The sequence below is a fragment of the Rattus norvegicus genome, chromosome 4, assembly GCF_021556685.1.
Source record: "Rattus norvegicus strain SHRSP/BbbUtx chromosome 4, alternate assembly SHRSP_T2T, whole genome shotgun sequence".
Lineage (NCBI taxonomy): Eukaryota > Metazoa > Chordata > Mammalia > Rodentia > Muridae > Rattus > Rattus norvegicus.
This window is the reverse complement of record NC_141537.1, coordinates 60,729,177-60,746,456: the sequence shown is the minus strand read 5'-3', so window position 1 is coordinate 60,746,456 and position 17,280 is coordinate 60,729,177. Positions and strand designations below refer to the sequence as shown.

The window sequence follows — 17,280 nt, the reverse complement described above, 5'->3', positions numbered from 1 at the left end:
GAACCTTCTGAGGCCCAAAGTACACACAGTCTCTTCCAGACCTCATAGTTCATATTCCGTGCTGATTAGCAAGCTCCCACTGGGATGGACTGGAGATTCAGTATGGCATCTACTCCAGAAAGAGCTGAGTCTTAGCCTCTCCCTCTCCCGCTCTCCTCCCCATCTCCTCCCTCCCTTTCTCCCTCCCTGTCTCTCTCTCTGTATACGTGTGTGTGTGTGTGTGTGTGTGTGTGTGTGTGTGTGTGTGTGTGTGTGTGCGTGCGCGCGCGCGTGCGTGTGTGAATGTGTGTATCTTTTCTCCTCTTCCTCACACTTCTGTGTTTGTTTGTTTTTCACGAACATTCTCTCATAGCCAGGCTGTTTTCTTGAACTCCTGTTCCTCCCATTTCCACATCTCTGGTGCTGGGATTTCAGGAATACATCACCACACCCAGCTCATCCACCTATCCTATGTAAGATAAAGAAGACATCCTAGGTGCCAGACAACCCCTGCAGCTCCTTGACATGAATATTTAATGCAGGGGTCATTCTTTTTTTTGAAGTGCAATCATCAAGTCTCATCTTCCAAAACTTACCTGATTGGCTACTATCTCCTTAACCCAGAGACTCAACATTAGCCATCAATGGTGGGACAGCTAGAAATTATGTTTGACCAAAGATGATATCGTAGGAATCATACAGAATTACCCAGAGAACTTTACCCAAGTGTGTACCTGACTTTCAGGGAGCCTTTAGCTCTAACTTCCAGTTTACAAGAAACACAGAGAAGAGCAGGTTTAGCGGACGAGATCATAGAAAACATGGGACATTACATGGGAAAGATGGGACTCAACAAGAAATTGACGTCACGAGAATGCAATGCATGTGAATGTGGAGCAAGGAGACAACGCCAGAGGGAAAAAAAAAGAGTCATAAGCCCCTGAACCCTTGGATGAAGTATGTGATCTTGCTTGAATTAAATAGAAGAATCCCAAGATGTTTGGCGGTGGAGGGGAAAATAGGAATTCCTCTTTGTGGGCAGAGTTACCATTTGGAAATACCGGTGATAATTAGGCAGTGTTTTCAATGTGCTTAATGCCATGGAACTGTATGGGTAAACCAGGGAGCTTTAAACTAGGTCCAATTTACTACAGTTTTAAAAAGAGTAGTTTAGGGGCCAGATAAGGAGATTCAAAATGTAGCTAGATAGTTAATGATGCTAAAAAATTATGTGGGTCTTGTTAGCATGATCGTGGAATTGTGCGTTCACCTCCCCTTTCAGAACTGAATGTTGAAATATTCAGGCTACCTATACATTTCATTTAAAGGACACACATAAGCTTATCTTCCTTTGGAAAAGAGGAAAGTGAAGGCTGGATTGCAAAGGTTTTGCAATCATTTGGTCTACATGATAGAGACTGTGTGTACATGGAGTACTTCTGTCTCCCTGTCTGACTGCATGGGAGAGCAGGGCAGGGCCTGAGCCCTCTCCAGATGCTCCAATTGGAGATACTGGGCATGACAAGATTTGCAATCATTTAAAAATCAAAGAGAGAAGTTACAGGGCAGAGGGAAGGTTGAGCCCAATGTCAGCCCATGTGGGAAGTCCATAAGCAGAGTTGCTGCCCTGAGCTGTAACTAGCTCCTTACCTATCCACAACTTCCTCCAAGGGTTGAGCAAGTTAATTATACTGAAAGATCAGACTGCTGTATTTCTGAGAACTAACAGAGAGGGAACAGACTGTTTTGTCCAAGGCACCCTGCAGATCCATTTCCTTTAAAGAATCACTATGCCACACACAAGCCACTATGTCACTTCTCTTCCAAGTGATCATGTGCTTTACCTCCAACCTCAGGCCTTTTCATGGACACAAGTATACCAGACTCTGGCTAGCAGTGACCTCAGGACAGAAGGGAAGGGAAGGAAAAGCTCACCGCATGTATTGCTGTTAGAGGAAGTCTCTGGGGATTTCCCTGTCCCACACTGATAAAATCTACAAAGCCCTTCATCCACACAAACAGCTGTAACTTTGATATAAAGCACAACTCGCTTTAATAATTACACAGTTTCTTTCTGGGTTAAAATCCTACTTGAAATCTTGAAATGTGCAGATTCCTTTAACGTAAGCATGCCCTCCTGTGTTCCCTGCTTAGTTGAGAAAGAAGCCCAACACATTTATAGATGACAATGTCATGTCATGGTGTCAGAAGGTTGGACAAACTCCCCTGCAATGTGTCTGATTGGCAAGGAACCTACAGCATTCTTACTTTCCAAGGCATGCAATCAGGTGGTTTGACCTTGCATTTTTCTCCACCTCTGTCTTCAAAGCTCTGCCTGGAACGGTTCTTCTCTGCTTCAGTTCTGAATGGTAGTTCTATTGATATAAGATTCCGAATTGGACATTGTGAAGCTATGACCCACTGCTTCCTGGTGTCCAGTGTTCATATGGAGAAGTCAGTTGTCCCTCTTATTTGGGTTCTTTTCTACATGAGGTCTTTCTTGTTGTTGTTGTTGTTGTTGTTGTTGTTGTTGTTGTTGTTGTTGTTGTTTATTTGTGGTGCTGGGAATTGAACTCAGGGCTTCACACATGCTAGGCCAACACTTTCTGGTGCCACATTCTCAACCTGGGTGCTTTGTTTTGCATTATTTGCGATTACCTTACCTTGTCTCTCTCCCATTCTTCTCACTCTCTGACAGTTTTTTACTTTGGTGTACTAGGTGTAGAAGTTGTTCTTCAATGACTACATGGATGCATTTCATAAAATTTCAGGTGTTTTTGCTCATTCCCTCATCAAATTCTTGCCCCAATATGCATATCTTGATATACTTACTACAATTTATCATGATTTTTAAACTTCTGGTAAATTTTTTAAATGTGGTAAATTGTACCAAAAGTTTCCCATTTAACCATATAATTCAGTAGCATTCAGTACACTGATGACACTCTGTAACCACCACCATTTCCAGACAGTAACTCTGCCCACAAACAGTAAATCCTATTTTTCCCTCCCCCTCCAAAAACCTTATGGTTCTGTTTACTCAGAACACAATCACCTACTCCATGCAGTCATTGTGTTTCTTAAGTAATTCCACATCTGTCCGAGGCTCCTCTTCCTACTTCTTCATTCTTTCCCTCTGATCTTGAGATCAAGAAATCTCTATTCTCAAATCTGCTGAATTGCTGGGTACTGTGGCACACACCCCTTTAACCCCAGAACTCAGGAAGTAGACACAGATGGATCTCTCTGAGTTCAAGGACAGCCTGGTCTACAAAGTGAGTTTCACCAAGACTACATAGTGAGAGTCAGTTTCAAACAAACAAACAAACAAACAAACAAACAAATCTGCTGTTGGTTTTTCTAGAGCAAATCTGCCACCGAGCCCATCTAGGGCACTTCCCTTTTCCTTTGCTGTACTTTCCAATTCTACAATTCCGATTTTAAAGTCATTTCTGTCTCTATATTTACACTGATGATTCCTCTTTAAGTGAGACATTGTCTTGATGCTCTCCCTTTTGTAAGCACAGTTTTCTTTGGTCTTTGAACATACAAACAACATCTGCCTTGAAGACGTCATCTAAGTCCAACATCTGCACCACCTCATCACCTTCTAAGCAGTTACCACTGACTCCTGTTACTTCCCTGTATATGAGACATATTACACTTTCTGGTTTTCAATAGTATTTTCGTACCAAGGCTGACTACTGACTCTCTTGAGGTAAAGCTTAGTATCACTCATTTCTTTGGTGAAATGCCTGAATTCTTTTGGTGAGGAGAAGCAATTGTTCCCATGGCGTTACTCTCAGAAGGTATATATTCAGTCACATGTGGTCACTCCACGGTAAGCTTTCAGGAAACCTGACTGTGTCTGTCTGTCCATCCCTCCCTCCTCCCATGTCCCTTTCCTTTCATGTTTCTGCCTCTAGTGATATGATCCCTAGCTGTTAGGCTCCACACCTTACCATCTAATTGCACTGTTCTTTCCCACAATGCTCTGGAGCATAAATTACTCCACACTTTGATCCACTTTGTAGTCATTTTTGAAGTCAGTCTTCAAGATTTGTCCTGAGCCCAGAAGGCTCTTCCTGGCTCTCTCTTACCCTATTTTTCTCTAGTAAACTGACCAACTTAAAGTTTGTGGAGCCACCACCTCCCTCCTTGTTGCTCATTACCTAAATCTTTGTTGTTCATAAGAACTGACCTCAGAGTGAACTTCTCCACGCCCTCTTCAAACACAGTTAGCTTCCATTCGTCAGTGCTCTCTGTTCTTATAACCTGCCCCTTTCCTTACACGAAGTCTCTAGGACTGTCCCGTAGGACCTGGGCACATGCTGTCCATTTCCCACTTCTCTTGGACCAATGGCCCTGCTCTACAAAAAGAGCACTGGGTGGGAACAGAAACCCCTCATTTTGGTTTTCATTTTCCTCTGTGGAGACCCAATAATCCCATGCAATGTCGTGTGGATGCAACCGATCCCCAGTTTTCTGAGACTACTTACCTAAGCGGAGGCTTAGTCAGGGATGAAGCCCTCCACCTCTTGGCTGCACTTTTTGGAGAACAGGGTGGGATTTAGTATCCACAGCAAGGATGTGTTGAGACTTTGATTGACAAGGTCTGACTCCCTGGGCAGGTTAGAGCTCCTATCCCAATAACCTAGGTTGGACAGGGGGATAGGAAGTGAGGGAGAAGCTTGTGGTTTGGATGCCATAAACTCTCTCTCTTGCTGAACTCTAGTAGATTTTCTTAAATAAATGATTATTTGCCATGCACCCTTAGGGAACTTTCCAGAGACTCTGAACGATTGTTTTCACAATATGGATGTTTTGTTGACAGGGTACTGTACAGCTCCTCACAGCATCACTCTGGAAATTGCCTTCTAATAGGATCTTAATAGCTATAAACATTGTCTTGACTGCTAATAATGTCTTCCCAAGCTTCCCTCCAGGGTTCAGGCTCTGATAAATGGAGGTGGATTTGGAGACAAAGTACTGCTTGACATCCTCAACCAAATGAACAGGCTTTGAGGACTGCACAGAACACCACAGATACTGACCAAAACAAACCAGAGGACCTACGAATTCCTAAATTTCTTCCTGGTTTTTCGAGTGATGGCACATAGGGCAGCCAGACCCCTCCAACTCGAGCTCTTAGGAACGGTTTATTACAGTATTTCTCACTAAGTTGCCCAAAACATGGTGTGAGACTTAGATTGGATTTTTACAGTAGACTGGTTTTCATCAAATTAACCCTGTTCCTTCTTCCTCCTTCTCCTTTGTTATTAGCACCATGTATCCTTGAGGTGTCTGCTTGAATTTTAGGGATTAAAGTAGCTCCTGCTACTTAGTAGCTATAAACTACAGACTGGGCTTTGGCCTACGTGATTGTGACAGTTAGTATTGTGTCACATGATTGTGTCAGCTTGCAGAGATTGAGAATCACCTAGAAGATGGACTTCTGGGCATGCTGTGGGAGGCACTGTTGATTAGATCAATTGAGGTGAGAAGACCCGACCACCGTGGGTAGTACTATTCCCTAGGCTGGGCTCTGGAATGAAGGAAATAAGGAAATGAAACTGAGTACAAGCATTCACGAATGTCTGGTTCTAATTGATAATAGGATAGAACCAACTGTGTCAAGCTCCTGACATTGACTTGCCCACCATGATGGACTGTACACCTGAACGGTGAGCCAAAATAAGCCTTTGTCCCTTAAGTTGCTTTTGTCAGGGTATTTTACCACAGCAGCAGGAATAGTACATAAACACTCATTAAACACATTGATCTTGTTGTTGGATAAATAAGCAAAGCCACAGACCCATGAGGTTTTAATTTTGTGAAAAGTTAGGAAATTTTGATTGTCTATTAGTATCTATTGTTCTACATTTAAATAATGTCTCATCACCTGATAGGCTATCCATTCCAAGTAGTTAGTCTAAAACACATGTATATATGAACAACACTACTTGGGCTCAGGAAGTCTTATAAATCTGTATACTGCGCATATATAATATATAGTTACATATACATAATAAATAAGAATAGGTCATGAATTTGAGAGAGAGTGGAAGGCATAGGAGGCATTGGAGGTGAGAGAAAGGGGTGGAAATTATATAGATTCAGCACTTGTTTATGAGATTATCAAAAATGTAAGGTAAAATACATTTAATAGCAATAACTACAAATATTTATTATGTAGAATATAATCTTTGTAATATGTACACATTATGAAATACCCACGTTGAACTGATAAACATAGATTATTTAGTGCAACTGTCAATTTTTCTATAAGATAAGACAGATACACAGTCTGCTCTGTTCTGGTCTTCATATGTAGACATGTAACAGCAACAGTAACTCGACTCAGTGGGTCATTAAGAAAGCAAGAAGAGGATGTTTAGTTAGCAGGAGGAGCTGTTGGGAAGCCCTGAGGATATTTGGAGGGGGGTTCTGGGATGGATAGGTTCAAAACACATTGTATATATGTATGAAATTCTCGAAGAATAAATTTAAAATATAAAAATAATGTGTCATCTCTCTCAAGCACTAACATTTTTTGTCACTTAAACTGAAACTGGTTCCTAGTTAGTTCCTCCCACGATTATGTCCCACGAATTCTGGAACTAAGTTTTCCTTTAACAAGATTTCTGTAAAGACCGTGTGGCCCTGACATGATTTATCCGACTTCTTAGCTTTGCTCACAGCCATTCAAATACCTTGCAGATGAAAAGGAGTCCATTTCATCAGTTTAACGAGTTAAAATCAATCTCCTCCCAGAGATCAGCTTTATCAAGTTCACCCCACTATACAGGGACCTTTATACCAACACTTGTTACCTCCATGTCCGAATTAATAGCAACTGACCAAAACAGCCTTAATCTGGTTTTCTCACCCGCAGTGGCCTGACTGTATTAGTTGCCTCACTACTGTGACAAAATGTTGACAAAGGCAACTTAAGGAAGGAAGGGCTTACAGTTCTAAAGGACACAGTCTACAATGACAGGAAGGGACAGCAGCAGTTGCTTGAGGTGGGGGTCACACAGCATCCACAGTCAGAACGCAGAGACAGAAGGATGTCTGTGTTCAGTCTCAGATGACCCCAGCCCATGAGGTGGTATCATCTGCCTTGAGGGTGAATTCTCCCCTCTCAATAAAGCTGAGCTAGATAACTCTCACAGGCAAGCCATCCTGATTCTAAATCCCAAGCTGACGGTTAAGATTAACCGTCGCGCTAACCATCATTCTGCTAGCAGATGAGCACTCTGTAGCATGACCACACTGTTCAACATCTTTAGGGCATGTTATATAGTCTGTTGTCCCCCATACGATCATTCATGTACTGGAGGCTTGGTCCCCAGTGTGGCAGTGATAAGGTGGTAGGGCCTAGTGACAAATAACCAGAGTGTGGGGACTTTTCCCATATAAGCAGGTTGATGCTGCTTTACTGAATCCCATCTTGTCATGTGACCTCCTCTACATGCACATCCGCCACTGTGAGGCCATCTACCATGAGGTCCAACACAAGGAAATGCCAGCATCATGCTTTTGAATGACTAGACCCCTGAGCTAAATAACACAGAGTGTCCTGCCTCCGGTATTTTGTTATAAGAACATAAAATGAACTGATGTATAATCCAATGGGGAGTTGTTACTTAACCAAAATAAAATGTAGACAGTAGTGAGGGATGCACAAAGTTGTAAGCATACTTTTGAAACACTGGGCTACCTGGACCCCACTGCTGGTGTATTCTAAGCATGAGCTCTACCAATGACCTACACCCCCAGTCCAAGATCATGTGTGTACTTTATGCCACTAAATTATACACTTAAAAATGTCCAGTGATGATACACACCTTAAATCCCTGCACTTTGGAAGCAAACGAAGGCAGGTCTCTCTTTTTTTTTTTTTTTTTTTGAGGCCAGCCTGATCTACAGAGTGATGCCGGACAGTTGGGGCTGTTACACAGAGAAACCCTGTCTTAAGAAACAAACAAACCAAAAACCAAAAAATATCCAAAGATAAACTTCATGTTATGTCTCTTTTAACACATACTCACACACACGCACACGCACGCACACACACACACACACACACACACACATGCATGCACACACCACAAATGTGGGTGCTTCCTCTTTGCTAGTGTTTGCCTTGAGATAGAGTCTCATGTGGCTGCAGCGAGAAACGAATCGCTAATCACCTGACCTCTGCCTCCAAAGTGCTGGAAGCTTCTCTCTGTGCTCTCTGTGAACAGTAGTTCTCAAAATGCTTCCCAATATCCATTTTGGGGCTCTGCCAGCATCTGAATTTTTTTTTCAAGAGTCGGGCTTAGGTTTCCTGAATATTTCTGCCATTCCTATGACAAATGAAAAAAAGATTAGCTCCCCGGTTGCTGTCTGTGTCTCCGACAGTTGGAAGAGATATGTAGCTACTTAAGAGCTCAAGGGTACAGAGTGGCTTGGGCTGGGTGTCTGCACATTCAGAGTTAGCCTGAATTAGTGTCTGCTTCCTTGTGCTCTTGCTAAGTGGGGGCCAACAGGACCCTGATTTGTTAAACTTAATCCAGAATTATGACAACACAACCTCAATTAGCTGCCAATGCTTTGTACATCCTTTCCTGATCGATAACACCTTCTTCCTGTTAGCTCGCTACAGCCTTGTGACCCAAGGCTCTGGAATGGATCAACCCGCCTACGCCTGCACACAGCTCTGTGTCTCCATGGAAACAGCTTGTCAGGCCCTGCTTGGCTGCAGGTACTGAAGACCTCTCATTTGCAGCCTAGGTTCCACACGGATTCGGTCTTAACAGTCTGGCAGGTGTTAAGAGCCCCATCCCCTCTAGCTGCCAGGGTCTGACTTCATCATGAAACCTCCTTTGCATTGCACAGCAAAGTCCCCAGCTCCAGTGACATCCAGGAGGTCCTCAGGGGAATGGAAGGGTTTCTGCCCTCGGCTCTGCCCAACAGGTCTTCCTTCCTTGCCCGTTACCCCCCACCCCTGCCCACCAAAGCCTGGAGCATCAGAACATCTCTGGCCCTACCTGGAGCACCGGCTTTGTGCCTCTCAGACCCTCGTCTCTGCATCCCTGCTGCCCTTGGCAAGCTTGGATCGACATCATTTCCTTTTCTAGGTACTGCAATATCCTCCACACTGGCCCTAGTACTACTGTGCACCCATTCTCCTCCGTATAATCGATTCCTGAAAACATAACATAATAGCATGTCGTAGAAAGAGGCTTTGGAGGTAGGAGATGTGGGACAGAGGGAGACTGAATAATGGACACCAGTTAGAAAGCAATGATAACATAACATGGTGAATATGGTTTTCACAACTTACTCCACATTTACAAAGAGCTAGAAGAGAGGCCTTTGCAGGCTCCAGACACAGAAGCATGACAGATGTCCAATAAGACAGAAAGGCCAATCTTGCTGACTTGATATATGCACGTTGCATGTATGGATTGAATAATCACACGCTACCCTATAAATACAAGCAAGCATTACATGCCAATTAAAATAAGTTAAAAATAAGATATCAGAACCAAAATGTCTGAACTTGATTACATCTATCAGGTTTTTTTTTCTCTTGTGTATATTAATTTCCATATAATGCTATGCAGAAGGGACACAACTTGGGTACTCCATTAATTCTAAAATGTTTTTTTTTCTTTTCTTTTTTTCAGAGCTGGGGACCGAACCCAGGGCCTTGCGCTTGCTAGGCAAGCGCTCTACCACTGAGCTAAATCCCCAACCTCCTAAAATGTTTTGTACTTGGGCTGGACACTGTATGTTGGATGTTATAGAAACAGAACCGACTATGAACAGAGTCCTAACTTTAACTTGTGACTTCCTCTAGGATTCTGATTACGTCTGGTGGAAAAGTCAGAGGCAGGGTGAAGCGGATTTCTCTTTTGAAATAATCATCTTGTTTTAGAATTTACCAAATAAAAACCCAAAAATATTATTAATGAGAAATAAAAGAATAAACTCATAATTTTTCCCATTAAACATTTGTATAAAACTTGATTGAAACCAAAACATGGGACTGGGACTGAAGCCGTGTGATATATGTGCAAAGCTCAGTCTCTAGAGGAGGGACATGCATGCACGCACGCACACACAAGTGCAAAAATCACCCAGTGTCCTTCCTTCATACTAGGACAGTTAGTGGCTCCCTCTGCCTGAAGGTAAACTTCAGATAGCAAGACCAGGCTGTTATTGTTTGAGCCAGCTCACCTCCTAGATACATCCTCTCTCACTCTTCTCCCTGCACATTCTGACTGCGGCTGCTCTGTGCCTATATTCCTCCCTGGCCTCTACAACTTGGTACTACATCCTGCTCCTGACTCTATGGTATGTCCTCTTCTTGCCGGTCCTCATGTCTTTTCTGTTACTGGGATAAAATACTTTGACCAAAAAGCAACATACGGAGAGAAAATGGGTTTTGTTTTGTTTTAGCTCACAACTCCAGATTATAGTCTATCATTGCACGGGATGCAAGGCAGAAACTTGAAGCGGCTAGACACATTACATCCACAGCCAAGAGCAGAGAAAGAATGGACCATGCTTGCTTGCTTGTGCTCAACTCCCTCTCTACGTTTACCCTGTCCAAGACCCAAACCCACAGAAGAGTGCTGTCCCATCCAGGGTAAGCCCTCCCACTAATGATTGCCCTTAGGAAGATCTGTCATCAGTGTGCCCGCTGACTAACCTGGTTATGTTTGTTATTTTTCCTTTGCTGTAATTAAAGCACCATGATGGGGATATAGAGGAGTGGTCCAGTGGTTAAGAGCACTGGCTGCTCTTCTAAAGGACCCGGGTTCAATTCCCAGCACCCACATGGTGGTTCACAACTATTGGTAGCCACGATCCTAAGGACTCTGACACTCTCCCACAGGCATACATGTAGTCGAAACATCAATGCACATAAAATAAAGATTTTTTTTAAAAAGCATAATTAATTCAACTTATAGAAGAGTTTACTTGGGCTTCTGGTTGTAGAGGCATTAGCGTCCATCCCATCAGGTAATCTTGGCAGCATCGGTCAGATACGTCGGTAGGAATGTGTGAAGACGCACATCTCAAACAGCAAGCAGTAAGCAGAGAGAATGGCCTGGAAATGACATGAGTAAGTTATACTCTCAAAGCCTACTCCAGGACACACAAAACCACGTCTCCAGAACCTCCTGAACAGCGTCTGAGCCTATGGGGGACATTCCCATCCAAACCACCACACTGGGCTAGGGAATCTCTCATTAAGACTCCTTTCCAGGGGTTCTGGATTTAGCTCAGTGGTAGAGAGCTTGCCTAGCAAGTGCAAGGCCCTGGGTTCGGTCCTCTGCTCTACCGAAAAAAAAAAAAAAGACTCCCTTCCAGATGCAGTACATTGTTGCCAAAAGTAATCACCTTACCACCCTTTTGTACAACTTCTGGCACATTTTTGGGAGGCTATGCTCTTATTTCTGCAATTTCAAGGATTTGTTTGTTTGTTTATAAATTTTAAATGTCTCTCCCACATTTTCCTAATTACCTTCATCTTACAAGATATGTGCCTACCTCTAGCCCAGTGCTCACCACAGTTACTCAGATGCCTACTGCACAAAGGAGAGAATGGGTGAAACCTTTGGAATAGAAATATCACCACACACTGATGGTGAACAGGTCCTGCCTTAGGGTCTTCTTTGGCTTGGTACCTAAGCTCATCCAGCCTAGTCCAGCTATAACTTCGTTACATGCCAGGCATGGCAACACAGGCTGCTGGCCACTGTGTTTGGGAATACTTTTGTATATGGGCCACTGCCTCTGCTCACCTTTGCCTAGCCCGGGTTGCCTCCTTTTTTTGTAAGCCACCCAGGAGGTTTGCACCAACCAGCCTTGGGACTGAGCCCATGTGGCTATGCCAGCAGCTGGAGGGCCATTCCTATGGGGTGAGATACAGAGGTGGACTCTCCCCTGCAGTCCTGGAAGATTCCTTTCTTGCTGGTGGTACAATTTCACCCAGGCAACCCTTTCCTAGGGGAATCCAGGATCTGAATCATAGTCTGAGGAGAAACAGCCAGCTGTCTCAGGGATGGCTAAGACATGCCAAGTGTCTCCAGGAGACAGGATTGTCTTGTTGTGTCAGGGGGCTTGGGTTAGTGGTTGTGGTAAATAACATATGTTCGGATATCAAAGGGAGTGGGTGAATGAACGTGGACCCTTGTCCCACAGAATATGATAGCTGATCTAGGAGAGAAGCCAGAAGTTGAGAGAAGCCTTTCACTAGAGGCAGGAGCCCACCCACAAGGGCACAGGGTGTGGTGTGAGGTAGCATATAGCCTTGGGCCCCCATCTACTCACTTTTTCCTAAATCATCACATCTTTCATCTTCTAGAAACGAGAAACCAACTTTTGGCCATAGACGAGGATGAGCTGCAGAAAGAATGGATTTTGTTCCAGGGTGAGCAGAAGGGTAGCTCAGACAGAGGGGGTGGGGAGCAACCAATGGCCCAGCTCCACTTTCCCCACTGCAGTAAGTAAGCAAAGGAGCCATTAAATGAGAAAATGCATGTGAAGGCACTTAGCACAGTGTTTGGCAAAGGCATGGGATTCGATAATATTGACTTGTTCGTTTTACATCCACTCAGTGGCAGGACCTATAAGGCAGCTATGTGAGAGATTAAAAAAAAAAAGGAAGAACAGGGGTACCAGGAAGGGTAGGGTACCTCTCTACCTGGATAGTTGATCAATTTTTCCATTAGATGTTTCTTACTTTGATTCTATCAAAACCCCAAACCCATCAGAGACCAAACAAAACAAAACAAAACTTTAGATATTTTCATTTTACTATTAAATTTTATTGTATTTCCCACCCCCCCAGCAGTAGTGGAGATAACATAAATGCATTAAACACCATAGATGGGGGAATGATACAAAATATTTGGTGAAGTAGATACAAAGACTGGCCAGTCTGAATGACAATACAACTACTCTTACAGATCGTACTATAAAACAGAGCCAGGCCTGATGTCAAGTCTGGAATCAGTTACTTGGGAGGCTGAGGCAGGACGGTGGTTAGTTCAAAGTCAACCTCTGCTATAGAGAGAGTTGAAAGCTATCTTTAGCAACTCAGTGATATTGTTTCAAAAAATGAAGAGATGGCCCCTTAGGTCTTGCCTCTTTAACACCAAGTCTGGGTTTGGATTCCTAGCACCCACGGAAAAAGCCAGGTTCAGCGATGTGTGCCTATGATCACAACAGTGGGAGCGCTGAGACAGGAGGACCCCTGGGTTCTGCTGGTCAGCCAGTCTAGCCAAATCGTCGCGCTCCAGATTCAGTGAGAGAATGAATTAGGTGGGGAGAGATAGAGGAAGACACCTCCCATCAGCCTCTGCTCTTCTCATGTGCACACATATCCATATATATATATATATATATATATATATATATATATATATATATATATATATATATATATATGTGCACATAAACACAGACAGAAAAAAACCCAAAAAGTAAAAAAATGGGGTGGGAATGTGGTCAGTGATAGTTTCCCTAACAGGGACGAGGCTCCAGGTTCAATCTCTAGCACTGAAAAAGGTGTGTGTGTGTGTGTGTGTGTGTGCGCGCACGCGTGTGTGAACTTTAACAAGCCTTGCTCCAACAGACCTAAGAGCCAATGAGGAGAAGGAGCTGCCCAGTCATTCTCGCCTTGGTGCTATGAGGGTTTTACACTTAGATCCTTAGGAGTTGGGGAATGGGAGAAGAGAGCATCCATTGACCGCTTAGTGCGAGGTGGAGGGGGCAAAAGGCTGGCACCTCTGGCTCCTCTACAGAGGAAGCTCTTTTTTTTTTTTTTTAAAGATTTATTTATTTATTTTTCATGTATGTGAGTACACTGCTGCTGTCTTCAGACACACCAAAGGAGGGCATCAGATCCCATTACAGATGGGCATGAGCCACCATGTGGTTGCTGGGAACTGAACTCAGGACCTCTGGAAGAGCAGTCAGTGCTCTTAACCACTGAGCCATCTCTCCAGCGCCCAGAGGAAGCTCTTAATGGGCAGCCTCTAACTCTACCCTATGATTCGCAGAATCACAACCAGAACCGAGGACACAACAGAGAGCCCTTGCAAGTGCCCAATAAATGTGTGTTTGCTTCTATGCCAAAACCAAGCTAAGTGTGGAACAAAACAAAACTGGAAGTCGTCAACAGCTGTCACCTGTGCCTTGCGTGAGGCTCACTAAAGCTATTGGCTAAATAGAAGCTCTGAGAGCAAACTTAGCAGAGCCTGTGTTTGCATTTGCCCCACAGGTACTTTCTCTTCACGCCTGACAGTTCCCGAGATATGCAGCCATCTTCACTTCCAGCACAGAGCTGGGACTGTACCACACAGGGGGCTTGCTCAGATCAGTAAGGAAGAGAGACAGGAGTTCACCCTGTAGTCCAGGCAAGCCTAGAATTCACTGGATAGCTCAGGGTAGCCTCAAGTTATACATTGCTCTCCTGACACAGCTTCCTGAACACAGCAGCTATGTGTGTATGTGTGTGTGTGTGTGTGTGTCACCATGCCTGATTAAATCAGCAAGAAAATTAATGTCTGTCTACAAGCTAAGGTTCTAAACTCCAAGATTAATAAAGTAAAATAAAAAGTGGGGAGAGAACTTTATTCTCCTGATTATTGTAACAAAGGGCTATCCTAAGTTAGTAATTAAATAAGTTAATAATTAAAAGGCAAAAGAAAAACAGTAGAAAAATAAGCAAAAGATGGGCCTTCCAAATAATAAACAGAGATCCCTGTAACAATCAAAGAAACAGTTTATTGTTATTCAAGTTCTGCCTAAGCGAGTTCTAAGCTTCCCGGTAATTCGAGCTAGATGAGATCTCACAGTCAAGGCTGAAAAATCTGTACTAATCCCAAACGTAAATCTTCCAATGTTAACCCCCCGACCGGGAGTGGAGATAGGAGAGAGCGGGTGGCATCAGGGGGAACAGTCCTGCATTGTCTGGGCCTTGTCCTCAGCTGAGGAGGAGGAATGTGGAGGGCAGTGTCCCGAAGCTACAGGTTGTTTCTCAGGGTCAGAGTGAGCCTTGCTCTGCTTTCCACAGAGCCGCTGGAGTCCTGGTATCCCACGTGTGGTCCCTGGGCCAGTGGGACCTCCAAGGAACTTAGTGCAGATGTGCAGAGGACAGCCTTCCATTGGGCCTCTTGAACTGGAGTCTGCACCTCAGCCAGCCCCCCCCCCCAGGTGACTGCACGCACAGACCTTACAGTGCAGTCCTGGGGCAGCCTCTGCCACACTCGCTCCACACAGGTGCTCTGCCACAGCCGGCAGGACGGCTCGAGCAGGTGGTCTCTAAGGAGCCCTTCGAAACTAAATTGCTGGATTTAATGAAAAGTGTCACACTCAGCCAAGTCGAATGTTCTCTACTTTACAAAGGGCTCTAAGATTAATGAATTAATAAAGATGCCATGGTGCTGCTGTTTCCACAAGTGAATTTAGAGTTCTTATTAGCATCCTTTCACTGGGCGTCTGGATAGACCCAGGAGGCATCGACTGGGATGACCCTGTCTCTCATGCACCCTTTCCTGTCCACCCCCGCAGGAGGGAAAGCAGTGTGGGGTGTAATATCAGGAGAGCTGTGATGGAAAGACACACGTGTCTGCAGGAACTGGAGAAAGGATAGCACATGATCTAAGAACACCTACTGCCGTTTCCTGTCTATCACTAAAACAATCCATAAGCTTTCCCCTGGTATCATGAAAAGGTGTGTGTGTGTGTGTGTGTGTGTGTGTGTGTGTGTGTGTGTGTGCGCGCGTGCATGGGTGTGTGTGAGAGGGAGGGGGCCGGGGATTGGGAGGAGAGGATGAAAAGACTAGAAAGAGAAAGGAAGGATAGCTGGGTGTGGTTTGCTCTCCCTTCAACCTAGCGCTTGGCAGGCAGAGGCAGGCAAATCTCTGTGAGTTTGAGGCCAGCCTGATCTATACAGCAAGTTCTGGAGCAGCCAGAGCTGTATAATGAGACTCTTGTCTAAAAGAGAAAGAAGTAGGGGGCAGGGATGGAGGGGCACCGAGTTCCAATAATCCTTGTGCGGTCCTACAGATGGACAGGGAATGGGTGCTGGTTACTGACACCCATCTGAGCCACAGTGTGTACACCAGCATCTCCATCCTAATTCTACAGGCCTTCTGCCAGTCTCTCCACTGAGCAGTCCATCTTGGTAGCAAGCCACCCTCCGGCTTCAAGGTTGTCTTTGGATTTGGGGGCTGCCAGAAAACCAGTTAGATGCAAGGAAACAAAGAGATTCAGGGGATAGAGAGGCGTTCGTTCCACTAATGAGTGAGATGACTCACAGGCTGACTCAGATGAACAGGGTGAACAAGGCTCGCCAGGGAGAGGGAAGCAGTGGGGGGCAGGCCTCAAAGGAGCCCTGAAAACCAGAGCTTAGGAGGCAGGGACATGATGTTTTAGGTTGGTTTTCTTTCCCCCCAGAACTGCTTGGGGCTCGGGAGGGGAAGCAGATCCTGAGACAGAGGGAGATAGGAGCTGGTTCTTTCTTTCCTTTCTTTCTTTCTTTCTTTCTTTCTTTCTTTCTTTCTTTCTTTCTTTCCTTCCTTCCTTCCTTCCTTCCTTCTTCCCTCTCTCCCTCCCTTCCTCCCTCCCTCTCTCCCTCCCTTCCTTCCTTCCTTTCTTTCCTGCTTGCTTGCTTGCTTTCCTTCTCTCTCCCCCTCCCCCTCCCCCTCTCCCCCTCCCCCTTCTTCTCCCCAGAGGTTGGGTTGTGAATCTCCTCCTGTGCTTGGAGAGCTGTGTGGTATCCTCCAGCTACGCAGACCTGCTTGCAGGCGACAAATCTCAGGGCACAAACTCAGCAGGAATTGATTGTCCAGGCAGTGAGTGGAATCAGGACCCATCCTCTAGTTTTCTAGTATTCTCCATTAGCAGGGGGGAGGGGGAGCCTCTTTTTTTTTTTTAAGAAGTATTTTACATTTGAGAACATTGTGATCCAACCTGCGCTTATAAATATATTAGAAATGGTTCTGAACATATGACTAAGGCATATTCTCTTTTCTGAATGGCTAATTGAGGTTTTGAGATGGAAGATTCCAAGGCCACTCGTTCTTATGAAGGTTGACACTTGCATTGCCTCATGACGGTTGTACCTGAAATGATATGCCTGTCCCCTCCACAGTATAGCCAGGTCACCGGAAGATCACACGTTTGTGACCAGGGCAAGTGTAGGGACAGACAATTAGGTGATGAATTTCCTTCATGTGTCAAATTAGTGGCAAAGGATCAAACCGGCAGCCTCAGCCCATTCCGTCA

The 17,280-nt window shown here is 44.6% G+C and overlaps 1 protein-coding gene and 1 long non-coding RNA gene across 6 annotated transcripts in view; both read right to left on the bottom strand.

Moving 5' to 3' along the window:
- The window catches only part of Mkln1 (muskelin 1), a 311,316-nt gene that overhangs the window by 180,327 nt on the left and 113,709 nt on the right, over window positions 1-17,280 (bottom strand). Inside the window, 4 exon segments of the mRNA NM_001429298.1 lie at window positions 4,479-4,633; window positions 8,183-8,333; window positions 9,314-9,457; window positions 10,960-11,089. The gene's annotated coding sequence lies outside the window, so the exon portion shown is untranslated.
- Window positions 1-17,280, bottom strand: part of Vamp5l (vesicle-associated membrane protein 5 like) — a 174,337-nt gene that overhangs the window by 43,348 nt on the left and 113,709 nt on the right. For 2 of the 5 annotated variants that reach the window (NR_190445.1, NR_190447.1), the window contains 1 exon segment: window positions 10,960-11,089. This is a non-coding gene — a long non-coding RNA (vesicle-associated membrane protein 5 like). 5 annotated transcript variants of the gene reach the window in all.